Source organism: Serinus canaria, chromosome 1A, assembly GCF_022539315.1.
Source record: "Serinus canaria isolate serCan28SL12 chromosome 1A, serCan2020, whole genome shotgun sequence".
In the NCBI taxonomy this organism is placed as follows: domain Eukaryota; kingdom Metazoa; phylum Chordata; class Aves; order Passeriformes; family Fringillidae; genus Serinus; species Serinus canaria.
The window spans coordinates 42,513,760-42,540,025 of NC_066314.1; the positions used below are offsets into that span (position 1 = coordinate 42,513,760).

The following is a 26,266-nucleotide window of genomic DNA, read 5'->3' on the forward strand; positions in this document are numbered from 1 at the left end:
AAGGAAAACATAAACTATGTACAGGTAACCTCCTTGAATTCACTGATGCATTAAGTTTTCCTGAAGTGTAACCATTATTGATGGCATACATACAGAAAGGTGTTTCTAAATAACATTATTCTAGATAGTATCTGATTTTTTGCACACTGAAAAACAGGAATATTGCAGAAATCCCAAGAAAATACTCTGTACAACTGCTGAACATGGTATTGAATCACAAAAATATCCCAGAAGGAAAAAACAAAAACCTCTACCAACTGATGTTTAGATTTGCTCTTGCATCAAAACTATTTCTTGACTTGGACCCTAGAAGATACTACAATAACTTCCATTTGAAACTGCTTCAGACTTTTAAAAGCATTCACTGAAGAAAGGGTGCAGAAAGTGTGCAGAACAAAGGTGAGAGGTTAAAGGGCATGATAATTTATTGTAGAGATAATACCACTGTGGTTTGGAACTGAGAGATAATTTTGCATCAATTTCCTTTTATGCTGAAACCTCAGAATTCAATCAATTTCTGCATGTAATTTCTGTGCCCTTCCTTACTGGGTGCAAATTGTAATGTCTATTTCCAGGACTATTTTAATATTGTCCCAGGTAGTGAAGCAATATCATTGTAGAAAGCAAACCATTTAACTAATGGAAGCATAGAGTCAGGATTCAATTCTCAAACCTTTAAAAACATAAGTACACAAACAATCACAGCTCTTCTCTTACAGTCATGATGTGACCTGTAAAAAAATTGGCACAGTTTATCGTAGCAAAGTTATCAGTGACCACAAACAGAAGCAATTTTGCTCTAACTTCTGCAAATGTTCTGTAAATATTAACCATTTTAAGCCACATTAAAGGAAAAAAAATATATTTCATTAAAATATAATAAAAAAGCAAATGTCTTCATCTCATTAATGTAAGCTGAACCAACAGTGCAAACAAAATTGGAATTGACTGAACTGTTGGAATATCATTATATTGGTACTGCAAAGCATTTATTTAGCAGAACCACAGGCTTCAGTTTAAGACAGTAAAATAAAAGGAAGGTTGCTACCAATACCTCCATAAAAAATCAGGCAATATGAATTTTGCCTTTTTGGCAGGTGAATGGAAAGAAGAGAAGCATGCTGAACATATTAGAAGGTATAATTACCTGTAAGAGCAGAAACAGGAAAAATCTTGTGCCGACTTTCCTGAAAAAAAAAAACATACTGGTTGGTTTAAACAGCCTTATATGTTCTGCAACCTTACAACAAAGAACCTTATTTTTTTATTCCTGGAGATTTTATTTAAAATAGTTTATTTTCTGCCAACATGGTGTTTTATAAGGTATTTATACTCATTGTATTTACTGGTTTTTCTCCATTGCCTTTGAATTTCATCTATATGAGCTCTTAAAAATAATACTAGTTTGTTGAAATTCTGTTCTGGGAATCTTAGGAAGTTAATTTCATCAGGATATTCTGTCTGAAAAATATAAATGTCCTAGAAATATTTCTTTCATAATTTTGGCTTGAATGAGGGTTCTATTTGGGTTTTGGAATGAAATAGAACATTCCATAAAATATTTGTATTTAAACCTGCATATGGTTCTCAGTTTGACTCTCTGGCAACCACAAATTTCTCTTCTACGAGCTCCCCAATAGTTACTGGTTTATTTGTTTATATTACAGTTATCACTGTTGGTCATATTCTTCAGCATGGGATTCTGATTCAATTACCAAGCCCTCTATTTTTCTTACTATGTTACTTGCATTGATGGTCGCAGATAAGCCTTATTAAAATGGTTTACTGAAATTACAAAGACTGAGAGTGACACTAAATACCTCACCCTTCCCTGGACCAGAAGTTGTTTGTACTCTCTCCTCTTCCAGTGGTGGGCCTACATTTTCTGTTATCATTTCTTTAAATCTGCAATTAAGATGAATAAACAAAATTAAAATGAACACATTTTACACATATATTTAAAAGAAGTACTTGCCTTAGACAAATTTACATACAATATTAACTTCAGTATTTTCAAAAGTTTCCTGAAAATCCTGGGCTTAGAGTTTGAAAAAAAGAGTGTAAGTCAGATTCAATTAGCAATGAAAATATTAGAAAAGTTAATAAAAGAATAACTGTGCTGTCAGAGAATCTTCTTGTTACATGTTATTGCCACATCTAAAATTCACAGCTTGGAATTAAATTCAATATTCAGTCTCAAGTACAAATGAATTCCCCAGTAAAATATTAATCCCTGGTGAGTAGGGTGCTACAAACAGAAGAGAAATCTGGGAAAAATAAAGCAAATAATAACTGACATAATAGCCATATGTAGGTCAGGTACTGGAAATGCAGAGATTTTATATTACATTTGGTCTTTTCTAATGACTCCTCAGATATGAAATTCATCTAAATTCTTTATACAAAATAATTAATTTTGCTTAAAATAGCAGGACATATTTGTGGGATAAGTCTTCTAAAGATAGAACTAGTAATATTTCAGCACATTTATTTATCAGAAATGTTATTTGTGTCTTTTGGGGGTGTTAGTTGTTAAAAATATTCATTAATTAAAGAAGGTTCTTTTTCTGCAAACCATCTGGCTGCTCTTTTCCAGTCTGCCAATGAAGTCATGCTACAGAAATGGTGATATGACAGTTATTTCTTTGCCAAGAGATGATGCCCTCAAAATTAGATATTATGGCTTCACTGAAAAGTTCAGTCAGTAAGAAAGAGACAAACTCCAGGATTTTGGGTGTTTTCCCCACATTTTTCTGCTTATTTCCTTAAAAGTAAGCAGAGTATTATTTTTTTCCATATATATATCCACAAATGTTTTGCATTTTATGTACATGGAAGTCCCCCTAAAACTGTGACCACTTAAATGAAACTTTGAAAGGAAAGTAATCTGATCTGCAAAGAGCTGGTGTATCTGCATTGCATCCATGTGTACTTACATGGGTTTTACAATATCTGTTACCCTGCTCTGCTGTTGATGCAAACTTTAAGCTTTACTGTCACAGGGCACTTTATAAACAAGAAAATTAGGAGGTGATGCCAAAACCTTATCTGATTTATGTGTCAAAACTTGGGGTAGAACCATTGGCTTTAGCCCTATTTCAGCAGTGAAACTGTGAGGGATTTGGGGTCTGCTCTGCTGCCTGTACAAACCATGTCACAAGTAAAGAAAAATGATAAAGCTGATAGCTTTAGAGGTGCAGGCAAGGCAGCCTGCATGGAGGAGCTGCCATTCAAGGGTAGCTTTTAGTGCTCAAAATGTGTTTGGTGAAGAGCAGCATCCAGAAGCCAGCTTGCAAACCATGAGGAGAGATGTCTGTTGAGCAGCTGTCTTTGCTCCTTTCCATATACTTTGCAAAAATTAGGTCCCCTGAGACGTTTCAAGATAAAATTTTGTTTATTTTAAAGAGTTTACTGTGAAGTCTGTTACACACTCTGTTTCATCTGACAGCATGAAGAGGAATTTTAATGATGCATCTAAGGCTTGTTTTGTTGAACTTCATGACCATGGCACCCATCAGATGAATGTGTGGGTCTGCCTCCTCTTCTTGTTCACAGGTCATTTCTACTGATGGTAGGAAACAGGCAGCAAAGATCAGCTGCAGCAAAGAGTTCAGGGTTTGAAATATTGATGATGCTTAGCTCCTTAAATTATAAAGAAGGCACACTTATATCTCAGTGCTTTTTATTTTTATTATTTTTGTGTTTGTCTTTTTATTGTAGAAGTTTTTTTCACCCAAGTGCTTTTTTGATTGACGTAAGAAGCATCATCTTTCCTGAGCAGGCTAACTGGTTTTTTACTGCTGAGTAACTCACATAAAATTTAATTAAGCCTTTGACCTGATGTCCCAGCTGCTTCTTGGCACAGGAGGAGTCTAGGCCACTTTGTTTCCTAGGAAACCAAAAAGAAAGTCCTGTTACCATTCCAAAGAGTTTAAATTCCCTCGATTTTTCACTGCAAAATGTCTTGCCCTGGCAGCCATATTATTTTCTGTTGTCGTGGAAGGTTATAATTAGTGCTCCAAGACAGGGATTTGCACTTCTAAGTCTTATTTAACATCCAAAGAAATGGTGCATGATTTTCCTGGTTATATGGCTACTTGGCATGTTTTTCTTTCCAACATGCCTTTGAAACCTTTCTGGTATTTTACTGAATGAGTCAAAGATAAAGTTGAGTCAGTAGACATCATTAAAAATTCATATTGAAATCATCCAAGCCCTTCAAAACCTGGGTAATTTATCTTCTGAGGTTGAATTATTCTGTGCTGTGTTTCTGTGAACCTCTGAGAAGGTTACTCTGATGTCTCTCATGCTTTAGGTGAATGTTAAAGCAACTCAGCAGATTAATAACAAAAGTAGATGGCAGGGGCTTTTTCTGTGAGCTTGCTGGATCAAAACCACAGCTGTAGCAGGCAGCACTGCTGAAGTCCTCGTGTACCTTCAGTTGACATTAGCTGAATTTAGCTCTCTAGTGTCAAAATAACAGAGGGAATTTTTCCTGAGTATCATCAATGGGATAATTTGTACTTTTTATATGATCAGAATAAAATTAAAGCAATTAGAGTAAACCCTATTTTGGATTTCTTTTGATCACAGTGAGCTGGTTAGAGACTAAAAAAAAGGAAAAAAAAAGAAAAACAGCTCAAATTTTTCCCCAAGTGTGTGTTCAACTGGTCATGCCATGCAGCTTTAAATAAATATTATTCATCAAATGAATCTTCTTGTACAGCCATATGTCCCTTATTTAGATTAATATCCATCGTTAATCTATATGCACATATTCAGAAGAAAAAGATCTACTACATGGAGAAGCTCTACTACATGGAGAAGCTCTACTACATTTCACTCATGCCAGTGAAATGAATTTTAAAACCATTGTCTTTTAATGAGTTTCAATTGTGACAACAATCAGAATACTGAACATCAGTAAATACTGTTCATATGGACTTTGATCTCTTCCAAAAAATCACATTCCTTTGATTAAAGGAGGTAAGAGAAGGCTTTATGTCTGACTTTGTTGAAATAATTGGCCAAACCTTTATTGGCTCAAACAGACCAGGATCTCATGTTTAAATATCAGGAAAAAAAGAACAAGTCCTCTTGAAGAACTGATCCAGTAACTTCACAGTTATAAGTGTATACCTTTCCTATTGCAATTCTAACAGAATAGCATTCACTTAAAAACTGGTGTTGTGACAAGGGACTATCATTACTTGCTCTGTTTAACTCTGTGTATAATAGGCCAATTCTTTTATTTAACAGAGTTAAATTATTTCAAATTTTTTTAACAGGTCATCTGATCACATGTATGATATCTTTTTACTTGTAGAAAGTCTTTAATCTCTTTTAGACAGATGTATAACTAAGACCTCTGTCTTTCTACACACACTAGAAAAAAAGCAGCTTCTCAATAGTCTTGAAACTTTGGATGGCCCATCCCTGAAAGTGCTCAAGGCCAGGTTGGGTGGGGCTTTGAGCAGCCTGGTCTGGTGGGAGGTGCCCTGCCCACAACAGAGGGTTTGGAACAAGATGACCTCTAAGGATGCTTCTAACCAAACCATTCTCTCATTGATTAATTGATTGATTGATTGTTCTCTTCCATGATTAATGACTTCAGTTGGTTCACAATGGTTCTGAGTGGAGACTTTGCCTCAATGCTTTGAATTTGCAGTGGTACTTGAAAGAGAGTTGGTAGGAAGGGAATCCTAGTGTTGCTATTTTTCTTGAGAGCTGATTTATCTTTCATGTTACTGTACTCATGGTCTTAGGCAATTGGCAGATGTTTTTGTACATCAGTGAAAAGACCATAATGAATGGGACTAGTGCTGGCATCTGAATTTATGGTTTGTGTTCTCAGACATTTTCTTTCCTCTGTGAAAGTGTCTCCCTGTTCCCTCCACTGCTGTAAACTGCTTTGGCTCCTAAAATAACTTTAAAATAACCAGCATTATTGTAGTTTTCATCTCCTGCTATAAATACATCATTCTGGGAAATATACTCATGCACCAATGCCATGAAATCTAGGATCTTATGAAATCTCAGCTTATTTTTCCTTGTATGGTTTAAAATACTCTCAGCATATTCTGTTTAAGGATAATGTAATTTGATGGGAAAAAAGATTTCAAAAGTGTATTTCTTAGCCAATATCTATATTAGCTTTTTTTTTGCTAATTACATGTAAAATCTGCAGATGCTGTGATTTTTAATCTTGCAATATTCTTAGTAACTATGTATTTCTTCCCCTCCACCCTGAGCTCCCAACTGATGTTATATATTCTAAAGCTACATAGCCCCCTATTTGTATTTTGTGCTTTCTGAGATAAGTGGGAATGGGATGTTTTGTCTTGGTGCTGAGCCTTGCAGCCCCAAACAGATACTCAAGGTATGTCTGCTTCTGCTGATGTCTAACCTCAAGTTGAGGCTAAGTTGAAGCTGAAATGTGAAGCAATATTTAAAAGCTTCATCATCTTCTTCTATCCCCCAAACACACAAAATCTTCAGAGCAGTTATGAAAAAACCCAGACCTTCATCTATTTTTGAAGCATCATTTTCTGCCCATGTCAGCAGTAAGAGAAGTGTAGAAAGAAGAGTGAGAGGCTGTTTCTCAAAACTGGCCTATAGATTTGTAAAACAGTTTCATGAAATGATTCTTAATACTTCCCATTATGTATGATGAGTATTTATGAAAACCTTTCCAAGCTTCTCTTTCTTCAGAAATGCACATATTGAGTAAACATTGGTTTCATTTATTTAAAAGTTATTATTACAGAAACATGTTGAAAAAGAATCCTGCAGCTGTTACCTTTTATGAAAAATGTATAGCAATAGTTGGTGATATATTCTCTCACAAAATGCTTGCATTTTTAGACACTTGTAATTTTTTCATTAAAATGAATTAGCCAGATATTTAGAGGGTTGAGGGGTTTTTTTGTTTTTTGTTTCTCTTTATTTTTTCCCTTCCAATTGCACTAACAGCTTCCAAGTTTTGGGTTGCCAGGAAAGTAGATTTTGAATTTTGGTAAGAAATGAAACAATAGTAAACATAGATTGGAATCAGTATGATGTTGTTCAATGTAAACAGTGACTAAAAATGCCTTCCAAATCACTGATGCTCTGTGGGTCTGTTTTCCTTAAATTAATTTCAGCTTTTTGAAGAAGGTTAATTTAAATTGCATGTCATATTGCTAGTGACTCCTTCATCTAATTCACATCACCATTTCCAGAGCAACCTGATGATGGATGTTGTGGATGAATTCACATTTCAGGGCCACATTTCATATCCTATTCATTTCATTTTATTATTCCTACCTTTTTTACAACAAAGGAATCATTAATGTTTCAATGCTATTAAATCTAGAAAAAGGAGACTGTTAGTTTAATTTCAGCTTCTGTGAGTAGCCTTGGTTTTAGGCACTACTTCAGAGCCAATGACTGAGTACATTTCATCTTCCATACAAATTGAATCCAGTGAAATCAGATACCTACCATTTGTAAAAACAGTTAAATGCAGTAAGTGTGGTATATAAAAGTATAATAACTATTGCCCTGTCATTTCCCTAGTTCTATATTTGTGTGAAGATTGTGGCAGAGGGGAGGATGGAAAGCCAGAGCTCAGAAACAATAACTGTAAAGAAGAAAAGAAACAGCACAGACACTCTCTGCTCTCAGAGAGATGAAGAAAATTAAGAATCCATTCTCTCTTAGGCAATGCAGTTCCAGAGGTGAAGGGTTGCAAAACTCTCAGATCTGTTTTGAATCCTCCTCCACTCTCAGGAGGCTTGTACAGAAACACAACCCCAGTGTTACACATTTATTTAGTTAAGCGTCTCTTCTTGTCAGAGATGAACTTGAGATGAAATCCTGGCCTGAGTGAAGCCAGTGAAATATTTCCTGGCAGCTGCATGGAACAGAGTGACACTGTACATGCAGCACGCCCTCTCTGTTGCTTCCCTCCCTATATCTTCAGCACTATCAAAATGTAAATATTTTCCTCTCTTTAATGGCTGTAACTTCCTGGTAGAAGTTGTATAACAGTGTTTGCGCAAAGCCATTCCATAACAAAATGTAACTCACAGTTTGTGAGACCAAGGTCTCAGAGCTATCTGTCAGCAGATGTGAAGATATATTGTTACTTTAAAAAGGCCTTATTTGGATGACAGAAAAAACCTTTTATGATGGTCTGTCTAAGCTGTTGAGCTGCTGTGTTTAAATTTGGGCAAAAGCAGTTTAAATTTGTGAAGGATTTGGATCAGAACTGTCCTGAAAGCTGAGGCCTCCATGTCTGACTGGTATAAAAGAAGGGGAAGAGGAGTTGGAAGGGCATACTGGACTGTTGGAGGTGTGAGATACCACATTTCCCTAAACCCCACCTTCTGCTGGCATTGGGAATAGAAGAATACATATCTCTTGGGAATAAATATCTAACTGCCCTTTTTCTCAGGCTGAGAAACCTGCTTTCTGCAGCTGCCACACTAATAACTGCAGCCTGCTCAAGCCAAAATGCCTTTTCCCTCAGATGAGAACCTATTTGCACTGAACAAAACACTGACTGTTGAGGCTGAGGTTAAAAGCAGCAAGTCTGAATCACCTGACCTATCTCCATCTTCATGATATCTGGGTCAGGGTTTTCCTAGCTGCCAAATAATTTGAGGGTTTTGTTTGGCTTTTTGGAGTTTTTTTTGGGTTTTTTTCCTTTTTCATGGTTATATTTCACTTTAAACATGGAGTAATGCTCAGATAAAAGTTCTTGTCCACTTCAGAGATTCATTATGCATATGCTGGTCCTCATGTAGCTTCTGAAGTCTAACACATACATTTTAGCAGAAATTAGGCTGTGATTCTTATATCAGTCAAAACGTTAATAAAGAATTAAAGTTTTCAGTTCCCAGGGAGGATCACAGAATAACATTAGGCCACTCATGGCCTGTCAATATCTGATATGCTGAGGATTAGGGAAAACTCAAAATTCAGGTTTTTATCAGATAAGGCAGTCTACTTGGTGTAACAGTAGCTTCTTTATTTCTGTGGAAAAAAAATGAATTGAATGTATTGCTTTAATCATAGACAGATGAAGGGCTGGTGTACAAAGCCCTCAAAAATTCATCAGAATGAGGGCAAAATGTGATATTTCTTATCCAGTCAGCTGAACAGCAGCCAGACAGAGTTTAAAATCAACAGATGGCAACAGCTTCACTCCTGTGTCATCTTCTGCCTTATTTTATTTGGTCTTTGTGTTTTGGTTAGCTAGCCTGTAACAACATATCTCTTTAAATCTAGAAAAGGTAACCCAGCAATAATCTGCCATAACCCCATAAAGTTACACCTTTTTCCTTAAAATAACACTGAAAATTTTGACATGTTACTGTTGTCCTGCCAAAAGGCAAATCTAGAGACAGAAAGAGGCATAAAGCAGAAATTTTCAACAAAGAAAAAAAAATAGCATGAAATCAAGAGACATTGAAGTTCTCTATTCCACCTACCTGAGCTGTGGCAAGATCATCCATATCTAAGGTGAATATGAAAAAATTTTTGATTCTTTTGCTCTCAAAGACTGACTTACAGTATCCAGGAAGCCTGGCAGAATTCCCTCATATTGTAAATTTAGATTTTCAAAAATCTTAACTTTTCAAGATATTGTCCTTTTCTTAATTTTATTATGCTGAAATCGGCACTAAAGGTCATATTAACCACTGTGAGACAGAGCTAAGCAAACCCTTACTGCTTCCAGAACTCCCTTTTACAACCCTTAGCATCTTGGAACAATTATGTATAGAAACCAATCACAGAGCAATGCATTGGAAAGGAGGACACTTTGAAGACTGGGAACCCCAACTGAGGCCTCCTATTCCACCACAAAAACAAAAAAAAATAAAACAAAAAACCCAAGTGCATATGCATATTCTGGCAGATGAACTCTCTGAGTTCATCTGAGATATGATTCATTACAAACTGATTATGAGTTTCAGGATTTTACCTGTTGGTCCTGATCAGCATGTTTGGGTAATACTCAGAGCTGCACTGCTGGGAAGTTGGATTGCCAAGAAGAAGGGAAAATATTCTTTTCTCTGATGCATTCAATTTCACTTGCATGTTTCCATGAGTGCCTTTACTTTGACCAGTATTCCACTTAAATCCTGGACAAAACAATATTCTCCAAGGGAGCTACTATTTCATATGAAGTCTATTGCACCTGATACCTTTGCACTTCCTTACTTTGGAATCTCTCTAACTTGGTTCTCTTGACAAAAGGTTTTCAACTTGTTTGTTTTCTGCTGAAGTTGTTAAGGGCAGCACTTGGCCTACTTGCCTGCTAATATCTTTTGTCCCCAGTCTGGTATCCCTAACAAAAAAATAAATCCACTTGTGTTTATGGCAAAAGAAGGAAAAGGACACACTTCTTTCCCCATCCTTTTGTTTGAATGGTATGTTCCTCATAAACAGAATTTATGGCAGAAAGTGAAGATGTCCTCTAACAGAGGATTGTCAGCTATTGGCAGTACATGTCTCTTATAAAGAAGAAAAAAAACCTGGTCACTAATAGGATTGAACTATTCATACTTCTTTTTTAACTTCCACTGAAGTCTTTTCATCACCCCAGCTTTCCCTGGCAGGCATTTCACTTCTTTCTCTTTAATTTTTTTTTTTTTTTTTTTTTTTGCTTAGTTATTCTTCTAGCATATTTTTTTTCTTAAGGGGAATTAGCTCCTATGATCCCATTACAAATTCAAATCAGTTGTTTCATGCTAGTTTGCCTTATTTTATGCTAAATTGCATATCTTAATTGTGATGGTGCAGTCAGCCATTTTAAATTGAATTGGGTGCCTTGCTCACTCCCTGGTTTACCAGGCTTCACAAACCCTGAGATTTGTGGAAGAAAGCCTGGATTAGCTATCTGTACAGTTTTGTGTGCTTAGGCTGAGGTGTTGGAAGGGTATATTTTCACACCAGAATTCACTGATTGCCAAAATACATTGGCTTTTAGCCTAGTCCTGTCCTGCTCAGCCCATTGGCAACTCAGAAACTCATGAAATGGGAAATGGAAAACAAACAGATTGTCATGTTAATACAATGCCAAGAAAGAACCCAAAACAGCAGTATGGCATTCTACAAATGGTAGAAGGAATCCAGAAAAGAAGGCATGTGGCTTCCAGTGAAAGCACTGGTTGGAGAAACCTTGGGGAAGGAGTGCAACCAACAGGACAATATGTTATGAAAGTTAGAAGGAGCTGTGCCAGGGGCAGCTTAATGCTATAGAGTAAGAAGAGCTTAAAGTCAAATCAAATTACAGCCCAGGGTGCTTTGATGGAGTCTGTATGGGTTCATCTGTGTGGAACATGAAATCTGCACGGATCCAAACCCAGGGCCTCAGCAGGGAGAAGGCAGAGCTGGGTCTATATCACTGACAGCCCAGCACTGACTGCAATGTGCACAGACAGATCAGGTCAAGGAGGCAGCAAGGGCAGAAAAGACAACTTTGTTGGATTACTTCAATTACCCCAACCCTAACTGGGCAAATGTCACAGGGCAGCAGGAAGCAGAGTTGCAATGTTTAGGTTCTCTCTGGTTGCTGATTGAGTGCTCAAGAAGAAGTAGTATGAAGCTTGCTACCAAATTATATCCAGGGTCATGTTCAAAAATCTCCTTTTAAAAGTGCTGCTCTGTCACCACAGGCATGAGGTTTGCAAGTCACCATCTCAGTGGGCTTCTCTACAGATCCCAGACAGCCACACTTAGCTGCAAAGACACAACCATGCCAAGATGAGGGAGTTTGTTTAAAAGGAACAACTGAAAGAGTTTATCTTGCTGGGCAGCACTAGAAGGACATGACCCTGTTCAAGGAAGAAACAAGGACTTGAAAGGGAGATCGAGGGCTGCTGCCACACAGGGAACAGCTAAGCACCTTTCACAGCTGGCTTAGAGGAGAAGGGAAAGAGTCGAGAAAAGCTCATGTGGCACTGAGAGGATGGAGGCAGGCTGACTTCCCAATCAAGAAAAACTGATGGTCAGATGGATTTGAAAGAAACCAGGTTCAAAGCAAACAAATCAGTGTGGTTCTTTAGGCAACAGAGAGCCATTCAGTCAAATTCCTCACCAAAAAGTTTTGTGGGTGCAAAAATTTCAACACAGTTCAACGGGAGACCGTTCTGGGAAGAGAGAGATTTTTTTGGGGTTTCCAAGCAGATAAATCATAGTAGGCCCAGGAAACCTTCGCTGAAAGTGTCAGGAGATGGGAACACTCTTAAAAAGAAATATAAATTTGCTCTATTCTTAGTTCTGTCTAGAAGATTATCTGTTTAGGGTTACTGTTTTTTTCCCACAAGGTACTTTTATTGTGCCAGGGGAAACATTAGGGCTCAGGAAGGCTCAAGGCAGAGCCATCAAATTGCAGGGGAGCTTATCCTGTCCTATTTCATCAGGGATGGTTAATGTCAGAGATAGAATAGTGAGCTTGATTAAGAGTTCACAAGGTCTACATTGCCTCAAACTAGCAAAGTAATTTATTTTCCAAGTCCAAAGTGAAACTGGTGACAAACAAGTTTAACCCTGCAAGAATGAGAGAACAGCTATCCTGAGCCACCTGTTGCTGTGGCTGCTGCCTGAGATCTGGTCACAGATGGCAGAGGCACTTTGGGGTGCCTGGGAGCACTAGTCAGCTCCTCACTCCTCAAACCTGCCCTCTTGACAACTGTATGCTAAAAAGGGCAGGGAAATGGGCAAAACAATAGGAGTGATGAAATTCATATACTTTTATAAGAAAAAAAACCAAACTTGTCTTTCTGATGAGTCCCCAGTTTCCACGGGATAGAAAAGCAGGAGGAAAATGCAGACCAGCTGAAGGAAAGCCACTGGGCAGAGTTTCAGAAAGCAGAATTTCTGCAGCTTTAGCAAAGTGCCAATCTCTGAATTCAGGGCAATAGCATCAAAGACATTGATAGTCCTTCAAGAAGAGATTTTCAGCTAGAGTAGGAAGAATATGAAGACTGCTTCATGCTGTATTTCAAGCCAAATCAGATTTTAAACCCAAATTATGTGTAGATTACCTTAGATCTGCCTTGAATTGAAGTCCATATCAGCATACATTATCTGAGATACATTTCTGCCTTTGAATAGAATAGAACTTGATAATGGGAATAGTCACAGTCTTTCTCTTTCCTTGTATAATTTTTGACTAACCGTATAAATATGGTCAGCATTAATTTCCATGCAACTTAAGAATCTTAGCACATTTTTTGAAAGGATGAAATCAACAATGGTCTGTAGAAATCAGACCTTTTTTGGCAACAGGCTGGGGGCATCAGTGTCCATGCTGCACTGTTTTATATTCATCTTTAGAATTCCAAAGTTTATCATTTTCTAGTAAGCTTAATAAGGGAGGCCAAAGTACATAGGAAAGCCCTTTCTTCTTTTAAATTGAAACCCGTTGTGCTTTTCTGCAAGGGATTATTTTACTGTTTTCAAATAGCAGGCCACACACTCATTTTCTTTCTCGAGAAAATCCCCCATCTCACATTGCATGGCCCAATGAGAAAAGCACTGAAAATGAGTATCTGCTGCTTATACATGCTACTTAACTGTTTTGTAAGAAAGCAGCCTGCATAAACACTTGATCTGTTGAATCATTTCAAGGATTGAGTGGACAAGTTGTATCTGATATTTATGAACTTCTAAGAGCTTGCTTCTTTATTAAATGAGCCATCATTAAAAGTAATAGAAGAATTCAGCAATGAGGTGCAGCATGTTCTGTTGGTAACTGTGTCATGAGTATAATTATCAAACTCAGTGAATGCACACATGTACGTTCCCCTTTGTGAGAAGATGAACATCAGTGTTTGGCCATACTTCATAATATCATCTGTAGGCCTCATTATTTTTTTAAATTTTTAGTCAATATTATTTTTAAGTAAAAAGACCAATGACTGCAAATAATGCATGTCAATAATTGAACCTCTCAAGGAAAATACTTCATAATTACTGCATGCCTGATCTGAAGAGAAGACGAAGAAACAAAGCTCTAAGTCTGTTTCATAGTACTTTAATCAGATGAAAGGATAACACCACGACCAAAAGCTCCTCTGTAGTCTTTATATTCCTAGCATTCTTGGAAGCACTGGTAAAGCTCACTGCAAACTCAGTTATGTTCCTGCAAAAATTGTGTGCCAGCAAATACGAGATTCATTTGGAAATGGTCAAAGTTATACCAATTTGGCTTACTTTGTTATAAAGTGCAATGAATTCACAAAAGAAAAGATGCCATCTTTTCCGTCCATTTCAAAGAAAATGCGCATTTATTTTTTGATGTACTTTCATATAACTCACTAGGATGAAATTAAATCCTGTGGAAATAAATGGAAGAAATTTCACTACAAAGAATTTGGATTAAGTTTGTGGTTTGTGGTTTGACATCACCAATGTAAATGTCAAAAAAAATCTGGCCATGAATAAAATGATGAAATAAATTGGATGTAAATTGAAAAGACAAATTTGTAACGTCCAGATACTCTCATAGTTACTCAACCTAATTAGAACCTTATTGTTGCATAGACACATTCATTTCCTCAAGATTACTCAAGCTGTTTACAGTACTTCACAGCAACAAAGGCAGCAAAACCTCCAAATTAAATTAGCCCAGAGAAAAGAACTTGCAGTTTTACTTTCATCAAATTAAATTTCCATAAACATTGGTATGAAAAGTATATTGTTTTCAGGGATGCTGGCAGAAAAACAGAATGGGAGGAATAATCTTTTAGATGGACTGCCCTGTGACAATTTTACATAGCAAATTTTACACTACATGAATGAATGTGTAAACATAAACCCATCAATTTTTATTTAATAGCAGTTATTTCAATGATGGAAGAGTACATTCAAAGCTCATTTACTAGACCTTTCTTTCATCAAATTTCATTCAACACAAAAATTAAAATACATATTTGTTAGTGAGAAAAATGCTGTCCTTTAGGGATATACATTTTTAGTGAACTGAATTTCAAAACTAAGTATTTTTTTGGCATCTAAATTTAACATTTTAATTCCATTTCATCTAAGCATATTTACCAATTTAAAAAAATCCAAAAACTAAGGAAGTATTTTCTGGCTGAAGCAAGTTGTGAAACCCATCCCACCTCAACCTGACTAAAATAACAACAAAAAGGAAAATGCAGCCAAGGATTTTTACTGCTGCTTATTTCGCACAGCCAACTTGAAAGCACTTTGTGCTAGAACCCCCAGGGAGCAGATAGGATTTAAGAGACTTAGTGCTGCTCTCAAAATTTGGCTCACCAACAGCAGCCCCTGCCACTAAGGCTTGCCTACAAATGTGTGCTTCTGCAGGGATGTGCAGAGTCTGGAGGGGATTTTAGGGAGCTGTAAGCTGTCTCAGAGCTTGTCCATTGGCTCGGGCCAGTGCTGTGCTGTGAAGAGGCACCACGGGACTGGGAGCATTGCCAAGGCACAGCCCTGCCCTCGGCAGGCTTTGGTAGCACAGGCACAGGGAGCACAGCCACAGTCCTGCTGCTCCTGGCCGGGCATGCCAGCCTGGAGACATCACACTGAACGGGCTAGAGTGGACTGGGTGACTTTTTGGGGTGGTCATGTAGGCTTTATAGCAGAACACACAGAAAATCTTCCTTGGGACTAGAGGAAAATTAATGTCTCTGTGAGCAAGGCATAGCAAAGAGCTCTCCGTATCCCATGTTAGTAGGCAATGGATTTTATGTACAATAGCTGATCTGGAGCATCATGTGCCAGCCTATTACCAGCCCATCTACCTATAGATCTACCCTTTCCAAAAGACTTCTATGTTCTGTATGTTGTAAGTTTTCCATTCTTATTCCAGCCAGTATTCCATCCTCTCAATCTCCTTCAAGCAGTTCCCACAAATAAATGCCAGTGACTGCTGAGGAAAAGTCCAATAATACCTCTTAAATGGAGCTAGGTGTTTCTGCAGAGTGTGCTGCAGAAACCTGCATCAAGGTGAAAAAAATGCATGTGTGCTTCCTCTGCTTCCTTTAAGGGGTGACCAACCTTGCCTGAGGCCATTTGCACTGGCTTCTTGCAGATGCAGCAGCTCTGTCCATGGAGTATATGCTGGGGTATCTTCCACCCAAAGCACATTCTGCTTCTGGCCACCTCAGGCTCATTTGTGCTTCTCAGATTTTCTCTTAATATCTTCTGCACATTCTTGCTACTGAATGTTTCTGTAAGTTTGTGGTTTAGGCAATAAAGACCATCATAGAATTTTCTTATCTCCAAAGCTTTCATTCCCCCCTGGTTCTGTGGTGTAGCCTCCCAAATTGCTGTTGTTTCTTCTAATTTAAAATGAGTCTCTAAAGAGTCTTTTTTTCCAGGATTTGGATCTCAAGTTACAAACCAAGATCTGAAACTACAGATTTCTATAATAGGTTACAGACATTTCAGAAATACTTTTTTTTTTTTTTCACAGACAGTTGATACTTTGCAAAGCACCATTTTTAAAGGGGTGTTTGGTTTTCATGAACTCATTATCATAGGAAGAAAATTTTCCTGGCCAAACATCTTTTTCAGGAAAAAAAACCAACCCTTCAGTTTTTCATTCCTTAATTTTCTCCCACTGCCCTCATTTCTTTCCAGTTTTTACTCCTCCTGCTTCTACACCTGCTCATATTTACTGATCTTTCTTAACAACAGCTAGCTGCTTGTATACCTTACTCTCAGGCAGGATTCAGGAAATATTTAAGCCAGAACCAATACTCAACATGACTCTACTGTATCAAAAAGGAATTGAGCAGAAAAATAAGAAAAACTCTTGTCCCACTTATCAGCCCCAGAACCGACGATCTTTCCCAACAGCTGCTGGTCTGAATCACTCTTCTCATCTTGCATGAGGCCTATGCTGGCAAATTTCTTTTCTGAATATTTCTACAAGGGTTTTCTGCAGATCTGGTGTTTTCCCAGCCATGGCAGTGCTGAGCTGCCCTAAGGACTGCTATGACCATGTGTACCTTCCCCCAGAGGATGCAGTCCAGTAACCAGTTCCAGAGCACGTCCAGTGGGACAAATCCTATGCTAAGCCTCAGTATTTCTTGGATTATGCTAAAAAAAAAAAGATTGAAATAAAAGAAAAGCCACCCAAATTTTCTTGTATTTACCAAATTAGGATTCCTTTTCTGTGCCACATAACGTCTGTCTCTTTTTGTAGAACAGTGACAATTATATGGATTTTCCTTTGATTCATCCTGGCTAGACCATGGTGATTTGAAACAAAAGTGATGTTTACGTATTTTTTTCACTCAGAGACTAGACTGAAGCTGTGTCTGAGAGAAAAGTTTAAACTACTTTTGGTTTGCTATTTTTGGTATTGTTTTGCCATCTCACCACTTTAGTGGTAAAAGTTCTTAAGACTTTTGTCCCTGCAACATAGAATTTCATCTCTGATGGCCTGTTTTACCAGAATCTTTCTGTGTAAAAGATACAACCAAAAAGCATATTTTATGTTGTCATCTCAATATATCTTTCATAATTTAAAAAGCTTCAAGTTTTATTTTGATTTTAGTTTATATCGAGATGCCTCTTTTTTTTTAAAGTGATGGAAATAAATCAAATGGGAAAAGTAGCAATTTGCTTATTCAAGTGTTAAAAATGCCTGTAACCAAAAGGTTAACACCTAACATAATTTTGTGACTTCCATGATAATTCAAAACACTTAGTAGGAAAAAAAAAAAGCCTAAGTACTTGCTGAAACATGTAATATATATTTTATAAGATATTCATGTGTGTATGCTTTGTTTATGTATATGTATGAAACATCCTGTGTATGTGCATGTCCAAATGTGTGTATGTAAATTCTCATGCTGGGTGAGCATATTTTGGGAAATTTTGAAATTGTTTTAAAAACATGAACTGCAGTTCATGTACGTAAACCCACCAGAGGAGATTCATGTTCTATCTGATTTCAGCAGATTCTGAGCTGCATGGGTTTTTTTTTAGACAGAACCTTCTAGTATTTTCTTGTCTTCAAAACAAAGGCTCCTATTCTTACACACAATTGAATTCAACCCAACTCTGAAAAAAAAAAAAAGAGAGATTGACATAAAAGTATTTTCTGCTTAATTTTAAATAAGAGTTTTGCATCCATTTTTTCACGCCCACATAATTCAAGGGGATTTTTAATTTTTGGTTTGGTTTTTTTTTAATAGTAGTATAAATGCCCAGAAAAACATATATAACCATAAATATATAGGAAAGAAATATGTGTCTCCATTACAAGCAGTTGGACTTTCCTCATAAGGAATAGTTTGGAAATATTACTCAGCTGCATTTGAAATGTATTGATTAAATTATGTATTGTCAACACATTCTGAGGAATATATGCAAGTTACCAAATGCTTGTTTAGTTACTAGAAAAACTCATTAGCAGAGGAATAAAATAGCTCACATGCGAATCTCATTATTTGTCTGTCTCCTTCTGCCATGCCAATAACATTTAGATTTCCAAATGACACATTCTGATGTGAGGCACACAGCAGGTGTGTGTGTGATGGGACTACTTCTGTTGGATGTTGATTACTCTCTCTGTCATGTGAAAAGCTTCCCATTCCCACAGCTTTATGCAATATATCAATGGTAATGGATTCATAATCATTATCAAGCTTGATAGAGGCTTGACTGCCGTGACAGATGTCTTCTCAATTTTCCTGTTGCATATGTTCTTTTCCCTCTGGAACGACGCTTACATCAAATTTCAGTATTAATGTATCCCTTTCATGTTGTTTTGTATCAGTCCTTGACTGCAGTGATCAATCTTTTAATTCAGATGAATAGGTAATTACAACCAAATGCCAAACACATCAGCAGAAATTCAGCAACTGTCGAGCAAACCATAGTGACCAGAATTATTTGTCTGTGCTAGAGACAGGGCAGGGATGTTATTGCATGTTTATGCACCTGAGTAGTGTTCCCACTGGCAATAGTAGTACTTATCTGTTGTACTTTGTCTGAGCAAAAGACAATAAGCAAATCAATTCTTTTTCCTGCTTATCATGAGATTAATGCAAACAAGTGTGCAGTAGTGCTGATCAACTGCTGTCCTGCATTTACCATGGTAAATAAAAACAACAACCATGGTATACATAGAACAACAGAAGAGCTCCATGGTCCTCTATGTCTTTCAGGGAAAAAAAAATAAAGAATTTTCAATGTTTTCTTTTGACAAAAAAAAAAAAAGTTTTTCTTCCCTGAAGCATTTAATTTCAGATATTCTCCCTGTTGGTCATTTGATGATGGATTTCCATAAACTGCTGTGATGAAAAAACAGATGCATTTTACTTAAAGAAGCTTCTTTTAATTGCTGTTCTTGACATTTTCTCTCTTTCTTTACATTGGATTCTGGCCTTAGTGGTGTTGATAGATTCTAGAGAGTTTCCTCAGGAGCTCAGGTCACCTATCTCAGCTTACAGTGCTCATTCACACAGACACCAGCTCAGTAACCTGTGCTCTGCATAAACCACATACACTTTCCCCCAAATGATTCACCACTAGTTTAGCTGTAATCTAAGACTCTTATTTACTGTAGCAAACAGTCCACCTCTGCTGAGCACCTACTGTGACCTGGGTGAAGTCTTGGCTCTTCTGCTATTCCTGCTCTCTTGGAGCATCCTACAGAAAACCTCTTCAGCTTGGGACAAAAGTTGCTTTTTGTTAACACCAGTGTATTTGAGACTAACAGAAAAGTAATGTCAGAGGGAGCCCAGTGGGTTCAGCTTTTGTGATGAAGACTGTTGCCTTGTTTCAGCAGCTTAGGAACTACTTGCAAACATCTCTCTTTTCAGGGTGAACTCCTGTGTTTCTGCTATTTCCATACAATAATGAGATCACAGGACAGCAGGTTCCCAAGAGGGATCTGCTGCACTCCTCTGTTAGTACAAAGAGTCAGCTATACATAGTCTGACATACAGAATTTCTACTGGTGGCATATCCAGAGTCTCCTTGGTCTTCACTTCCATTATGGCATAAACTTTGCATATATGGTTTTCTAACATCTAACTAGCATTTCCTATTGCAAATTGCACCCATCCTTTCCTATTTTTTACCAGTCCTGTACACAGACAAATGATTATTCTTGACTTGGCAAAAAATGTTCACATGCTTAGTCTGGTCCTTCTCCCTGTTCCCTGACTTTCTCCAGTGTTCTCTGAGCTGCAAAGAAAAAATTATTATTTCTGAAGTAATAAAAGCAATTATTATAATTAAATCTGATTTCTAAGGTTTTCTATGGAATACTAATTTCCTCTTATGCCCTTGAATATTTCCCTACTTAACTGATCCCCAGATATGCACACACAGATAGGTTTGCACCTTCCTTACATTGTTTTTTTCAAGACTGAGTCCCTGGCTGGCTCTGGAGCATGCATTTAAAACAACTCACTTCAAATATTTGTTTGACTGATTGTTCCAGGATCTTGCCTGAGAAATTAAATCAAGCTGATTAGGCTTTAATTTCTTGACTCCTTTTAAAAGTTATATGGTATGTTTGTCCTTACTAATCTTTCAGCACCTTATCATTCACCAATATTTTTCAAGGACAGTAGCTTTGTGGTTTCTTCAGACAGTGCTTCAGTTATCTTATATGAAATTGATCTGGTCCAACTAATTTGAAAACTCCTAAATCAGAAGTAGATTTGACCTTCTTTTACTTTATTCTTCCTTTCATTTCCCAGTATCTATCTATTTTAGGCATCACTTTACTGAATTTTAGAAGGGGAAATTTAGACAATAGTGTATAAAAGTGTCTGTTCCTTCTCTCTAGATCATAGGTACAAACCAGGATACATGCCAGGAGAAATCCCAAACCAGTCAGGGAGTTGTCTAGTGAATATAAAGAGCTCCAGGGCTAGGCAGTCCTGGTAAAGAGGCACATGTGGTTCACAGGCTGAGAATTACTTGGATCCTAAGTGCCTGGACTCAAGTTCAGGCAAGATTTAAGCAGATTTAATCCCTATCCTGGCTTTCTTCAGAAAGACAAATTTCATTAAAAAAAAAAAGAAAAAAGAAGAAATTGAAAATTTTACCAATGATCTAAACATAGGCATCTCCTTTTTTGAAATTGTAGCGATTTCAAGGTCTGATTAGATAAAGCTGAAGTGAAAAATTATGGCAACTCTGCATGTTGAATGAATTCAGTATTTTTACTGCTGATAAGAGTTAATAGCAGTAAATAGAATTAAAATATGCTGATATTTCCATGTAAGTTCAAAACTGGAGAGGCCTAAACAGTCAGGGAGGCTGAGCTTAGAAGTGATCATGGCCCTGAGGATTTTCAGGTAAGCAGGTGAGGCTTGCTGTCAACAAATGCTGTCTCATAGACAATGCAGGGAATTGAACAATGTACAAAAGGAGAAGATACAAAAATTACAATGAAGCAGTGAAATAATTTTTTTTCTAGTTTGCAACTCTCCTAAGGTTATTCTTTCAGACCCTGTGTAGCTGTGACAAGAGAGGACTCAGTACTTTTTATTTTCTATTGATTTGGAGACGATTAGACTGTCAAAGTATTGGGAGAAAGTAAATTTCCTCTTGGAGCTGGACTTAGCTTCAAACAGGGAAAAGGAGATGTGGACATGGGTTTCAGTTTGCAGAGACCAAACCAATGCTCAGAGAAGCTGTTGGAGACCAGAAGAAGGGGCAGGGGCCAAGGTGCCACACCCTGAGAGGCAGAGGTCTGCCAGAGGGGTGTCTGGTGTCCATGGAAGCTGGACCTCGTCCTGGTGCTCACTGAGTAGTCATGGCTAACTCTTCTTGAGTTACCTTCAGCAAAGTTTGGGCATGAAACTAGGAAATACATGTGGGAGCTTTTCAGATCTTACCTATGAAAAGGCTTGATTTACCAGGTGTAATAAAAACAGTTTGTCTAGAAGCTCAAGTTAAGATCAAAATCTCTCTGTAGTAGCTACTGTTAAAAGCACAATGGGTCAAATTCAATGTAGAAGCAGCCCCAAAAGCTGGCCTGATGTGGAACCTTTTACACAGCAAGCTGGGATTGTGAAATGCACTTGGGCCAAAACTAGCAGGTCAGGGAACAGCAAAACAAGAGACTCTTAGGCTGAGCATCCTGAACATGCATGACAGAGATGATGGACAGCCCAGACTGGACTCCTGGACTGCCAGAGATGAATCTGTCATTTAAGGGTGTGGCAAACTATTTTCAGGGTTAATTCAAATTTTTAACAAACTGCACAGGGGCTGCAAGGAGACTTTGTTCCCTGTAACAACAGCCCATCCCAAAAGGACCTGTGCCCTGGTATACCCCTCCCATGCCTCCTCAAAATGACAAAGTGCTCCTTTACAAGAGGAGGGCTGGTGGCATCCCCTCCAGCAGTGACAAACTGACCATTCAAGCACAGATGATTGTGTTCTCCACCCCTGGGAACTGCTGATTTCTGTAAAGAAGGTTTACATATGCACCACCTATCTGAATCTGTGCATATGTATACAAACACAAGGGCATGACAACATTTTCACTTAATGAAATGGGAAGTCATATACTTAATTAAAAATATACTAAAAAAATTAAGATTATTTCAATTAATTATTCCTCTCATTCATAAAAGGATCTTGTCATTTATTAATACAATCAGACTTTAGTTCCTGCTTGACTGTAAGAGGGTGTGTGCTATTAACTTCAGATTTTATTTTATCTCTCTGTGTTTCACAATCAGTAATTCAGGTTTCATTAAGCAACCACTGGCATATTCAAAAGAAATCTGGTAAGATAGACCAGCCTCTAATGTTAGAATTAAGAAACTATTTTGTTTTGTTATTTAATCTAAAATGAGACTGGAAAAAAATTATTGAGCATAATCGTCAAGTCATTGCAGGCCTTCCAGTTTTGCCTGCTGTCAGCCATAAAAAATGATCAGTAAACTTTTCTACAATATATTTAAATTAAACTTGTTTAGAATGAGGGGAAATCTAGATACTGCCATGTTAAGATAGTGCCATACCTGTTAAGATACTGCTGTACCTGTGGGAAATATGCTAGCCCAGACTTCCCTGAAGTCCCATCTCTGTAAATTCAAAATGTACCTCTGGGCACAGGTTGCTTGTTTCTGATTAGCAGGCTCAACAGTTGTCTGCAGTTAACAAACCAATACCAAATGACCCTCTAAAAAGCAAAGAAAGAACTAAAATACTATGCCATATTTCCAGTTTCAACAAGCTCATGACTGATGTTTTAGTAGCATTTTAAGGTATAGTCTAAGACACAGTAGCTTTGTTAGCACAAGCCATTTAGGTATTATTAAAAAAAAAATAAAAGGAAAGAAAGAAAAGTTTTTTGTTGTAATTATGCTCTGTTTTACTCGAAAATTGAGGTTCTGTCTTTAATTGAAATTTGGCATACTGCATCTAGTGCCTAGGGGTGTAGTTCCATACTGCAATAGCTCTGCTGGCAAAGCTGGTTTGAGAGGTTCCCATCCTGAGGGTTAGGTTCCCACCACCACCCTCCTGAGTTTTCCAGCCTCTCAGTCTTGTTGATTAAGTTATTTGAGAAGCCATGTCACAAAATAGCGGGAGGGATCAAGCAGCTGCACAGCCCAGCTGAACAGGGAACTGTTCATGCCCAGCTGAAGGGACGAGTGAGTTAAGGAAGGTAAGGGAATAACAGAATGTGTCTTAGGGAATGTGGGACCTTCTTTAACCAGGACTGACCAGAATCAGGGTGGCAGGGAACGCAGTACAAGTGAGAATCACATATTGAAGAGGGTGAGGGGAGGAAATCAATGTATGATTTTGGGGTAAGGAATGAAAAATTTCATTTTGTTATTCTCTCAGAGCCTCATTTTGGAGAGTTCAGTTCCCTGATGTGATTCTCAGCCAAGCAAGGGTGGTGATGGCTTGGCTGAGCAAAGAGTACAGCGAGATGTGCAGGGAGGAATTCCATAAGCAAACAGTACTGCTGATTGTTGGGACCTGCAGCCCGCAGGGAACGCTCCCTGTGGGAAGCAGTGGGTGAGGCCCATTGCCAGAGGCAAACCAGCAGGAACAGCAGCATCACCCCACAGCCCAGCTCCAGGACACAGGGCAGAGATCCTCCACCAGGAGGATCCTCCACCAGGATCCTCTGCGCTCTGTGAGTCACCAAGGGCAGCGGTGGAGGGGATTGTCTGCTGCTCTCACTCATCCAAACCCTGCCTGTGTCGTGTTTGAGTGTGGGGGAGAGGGCTGGCTCTGGCTAGTTCCAAGCTTTTGAGAGATTGCCTGGCTGACACCAGCTGGAAACGTGGTTTTCTAACACAATAGGTGGGTGTTCGTATTCTAATGGTGCTTAATCACAGTTTACATGACAGTTTATTGCATGGCACTATTATGTCAGAGCCATAATTTAAAACTGCCATATGCTTAGAATTATTAAATTAACATTTCATTAAGGCAAGGGAGAAGGTGTGAGAGGGTTTTTTTCTTATTTAGTTGACATTTAAAAATGTAATTAGGTAAAAAAAACCCCGAAAAACTAGTAAAAAAACAAACACAAAAACGCCCCCAAGCAGCCCCTAGAAACATCCATTACAAACTACCCTTAAATTTTACACCTTTATTCCTCAAACACCTCACCATGGCAAAAGTAAAAGGAATCAAGCTCTTTGCCCTCATCTATCCATACATCCACCCCTTAGAAGAAAACAAATCTACCAAAAATTCAGTGTCAAATTCACCAGGGTTTCACTGAAAACTTTCAGCAGAGTGGTGCTAAATCCTTACCTATAGGATGGGCTGTGCCCATGATGGCACACTGACCCCTTCTTCAGGACGTGTCTCACACAACAGGATCTCACAGGCAGCTGGAAATATCAGCCTTGTACTAATTTTCAGAGTATGCTAATGATCTTGGAAAGCCCTGAAACAAGACCATCCTTATGTCCCACAACTCAACAAGCCAGTTCTGCTCAGGAAACTACTTAAGCACACACTTACCTTTATACATATTTAATATATACATACATAAAATATACATATTTAACATATGCGTATATATTATAAATATGCATAATGCACAGAGACAGATATACAGATATGTAGATATATAGATATAAAAGGATTTTTTTTAAGTCATGGGGTTTTCTATTCTAGTTTCATTGAATCAAGACCTCAGAGATAATGCAGAAGAAGCTAAACCAGAAAGACTTGAATGATGAATTTCCCAGGGTCAAACCTTGCAGCAAAAATTCTTTAAATAATTTTGGCACTAATTTATATGGATTATCCCCCTAATACACCAAATTTCACTATGACTGCTCACAGATTGGAGTTCTTGAGCTTCTTTCAAAAACCCTCTGACTTGCATGGCAGTTTTATGTTGTCTTATATTAATACATTCAACAACATCTTTAAGCTATTTAAATCCAGATTAGTTTTTTCCTGATCCTTAATTATATCCTTTCAAAACAAATTTCCATCTGTTCTTTAAATTTTCCTTCATCTTATCTTGGGAAAGAGACATAACAAAATGCAGTCTATTTCCTTGATAATGAAATTAAATGAAATAAAAATACAACTCCACTTTATAAAATCCATCTTTCTCCCAGGTTTAGAGGAGCCTTATTTCTTCCCTTCTTGACAAATGGAAAGGCAAGGCATTTGTGATATTTATGAGACTCCCATTTTCACAAAAGATGAACAAGGTCTTTTCTCACACTCCTCAACTTAGACACATAGCCCTTTTTTTGACTGGAACTGAATTCAAAATAAAACGCTGTCTAAATATGGTCAGCATAATCTGATAACATTTTTCTTAGTTTTTACCATGCATGTTTCTATCTTGCCTTTTGAAAATATATCTCTAAAGCATAGGTTTAACTTGTAAAAAAAATAGAGATCTGGAAGCTAATAATTTTTTCACACTATTGACACGAAACTGCTTCTTTTCTTTTATGCCTACTAAAACCCCCCTACAAAGTGGTGAAGTTTTGACAGGCTACTTATTTATTCCTGTAAGCTAAAGCAGTGAGATTTAGGTCTTCCAGTGACAAGAGTGAGATAATATTGCCTTCTATCTTCCATGAAAAATGCCTCAAAAGATACATTTGTTCTTCAGCATTTTCCATTTAATTTTTTTCATTTTTTAAAATGAAATTGAAATCAGAGAACCACAAAATCACATAAAGGCTGTGGGTTGGAAGGGACTTTTAGAGGTCATGTAAGTCCATCTCCTCCTGCAATAAGCAGGGACATCTTCAGCTAGGTCAGGTGGCTCAGAGTCCCATCCAAAGTGACAATGAATGTTTCCAGGCATGGGGCA

General features: G+C 37.6%; 1 long non-coding RNA gene across 1 annotated transcript; it reads right to left on the minus strand.

Annotated features, from left to right (window-relative positions):
* On the minus strand, window positions 1-24,895 carry LOC127061114 (uncharacterized). The gene is made up of 5 exons (XR_007780586.1): window positions 24,730-24,895; window positions 3,814-3,889; window positions 1,826-1,905; window positions 1,148-1,187; window positions 1-731 (listed from the first exon to the last, which is right to left on the minus strand). It is a non-coding gene; the product is annotated as an uncharacterized LOC127061114 (long non-coding RNA).
* Window positions 24,896-26,266: the final 1,371 nt, after the last annotated feature.